Source organism: Salvelinus sp. IW2-2015, linkage group LG23, assembly GCF_002910315.2.
Source record: "Salvelinus sp. IW2-2015 linkage group LG23, ASM291031v2, whole genome shotgun sequence".
Taxonomy (NCBI): Eukaryota; Metazoa; Chordata; class Actinopteri; order Salmoniformes; family Salmonidae; genus Salvelinus; species Salvelinus sp. IW2-2015.
In genome coordinates this window covers 1929540-1931567 of record NC_036863.1, presented here as the reverse complement: position 1 = coordinate 1931567, position 2028 = coordinate 1929540, and the positions used below count along the sequence as shown (strand labels likewise).

Genomic DNA, 2028 nt, shown 5'->3' with positions numbered 1-2028 from the left:
TTAAGACATTGAGGCTGTCTGCTGTAGGGCATAGGATAGGAATCACTGATCCTTTAAGGAATTGGGGGGTACTTAGTCACCTTTAATAATTTTACTATCTATCAGTATCATTATATGTTACTATACTGTATTCTATAATATTCTCCGGTATTATTCACTTTAATAATGCTTAATATTTGCATTATCATCTCATATGTATATAGTATTCTATAATATTCTATACGGTCTCATTCATCTTAATGACTTACATATCGTGTCATTCTCTCTCATATGTATATTACTTAATTCTATAATATATCTACGGTATCTCATTCACTTAATAATGCTACATATCTTGCATTACTCATCTCATATGTATAATTGTTCTATAATTTCTACGGTAAACTCTTCACTTATAAATGCTTACATTCTATGCATTACTCATTCTCATATGTTATGACTGTATTCTAATAATATTTACAGTAATCATTCACTTTAATATATGAGATGAGTAATGCAAGATATGTAAGCATTATTAAGTGAATGAGATACCGTAGAATATTATAGAATACAGTATATACATATGAGATGAGTACTGATAGATATGTAAACATTATTAAAGTGACTAGTATTCCATTCCTTTAAAGTGATCAGTGATTCCTAGTCTATGCCTACAGGCAACAGCCTCTAATGTCTTAGTGATGGCTGTTTAACAGTCTGATGGCCTTGAGATKGAAGCTGTTTTTTAGTCTCTCAATCCCAGCTTTGATGCACCTGTACTGACCTCGCCTTCTGGATGATAGCAGGGTGAATAGGCAGTGGCTCGGGTGATTGATCTCTATATGAAGCTATGCTAACGTGAGAGGCAAACATAGAAAGATGGCTGCCGGAGGGTATGGCTGCTGTTTTATGGGCTCTTAACCAACCGTGCTATTTTGTTAGTTTTTTTCCGCATTGTTTGTAACTTATTTTGTACATAATGTTGCTGCTTCCGTCTCTTATGACCGGAAAGAGCTTCTGGACATCTGTAACGGCTTTCGTTGGTGGAAGGAGAGGAGGACCAAAATGCAGCGTGGTACGTATCCATAATAAATGTTTAATCGAGAATGAATACAAAAAAGAACAAGAGAATCAAATGAAAACTGACACAGTCCCGAATGGTGCAAACACTGAAACAGAAACAACCACCCACAACACACAATGAAAAACAGGCTACCTAAATATGGCTCCCAATCAGAGACAACGATAAACAGCTGCCTTTGATTGGGAACCACACCAGGCCAAACACCTAGAAATATAACCCACAGAACAAAACATAGAAAAACAACATAGAATGCCCACCCCAACTCACACCCTGACCAAACTAAAATAAAGACATAAAAAGGAACTAAGGTCAGAACGTGACAACATCAGAACAGCGATTACTCACTTTGAACTGCACAAATAATTTTTATATAGCCTCGTTATTGTTATTTTACTGCTGCTCTTTAATTATTTGCTACATTTATTTATATATTTTTAGGTATTTTTCTTAAAACTGCATTGTTGGTTAATTAAGGACTTGTAAGTAAGCATTTCACTGTAAGGTTTACATCTGTTGTACTCGGCGCATGTGACTAATACAATTTGATTTGATTTAAAATAGAGGCTAGCTTGTTGCTTCATGGGTGACAGTTGACCTCTGATCTCTATATGAAGCTATGCAAACGTGACTGGCAACCCTAGACATAGAATGACCTACGAGGCAACTATGCTTCAGTATAACTGGATATGTGTGGAATGCAGAATCATTCGAACAGAGTCCCTACCTACTATTGCTGGTATCTAGAAACCCATTAGGTCTGGTGGCCAATGAATATTAACATGAAGCAATGAATTGAGCCCGTTAATAATAACGGAAAACTAACTTCTGTTTAGTTTTACGTAAAGAACAAAAGCACACACACATTCATATACCAAATATATATACATATATATATGCGCAAGTATAGTGTAAGAATGTACAAGCACGCCCATGCACACACACACACACACACACACACACACACA

At 35.9% G+C, this 2028-nt stretch overlaps 1 protein-coding gene across 4 annotated transcripts in view; it reads right to left on the bottom strand.

The window, feature by feature from the left end:
* The window catches only part of LOC111951044 (glutamate receptor 1-like), a 117804-nt gene that overhangs the window by 55624 nt on the left and 60152 nt on the right, over positions 1–2028 (bottom strand). The window lies entirely within an intron of this gene.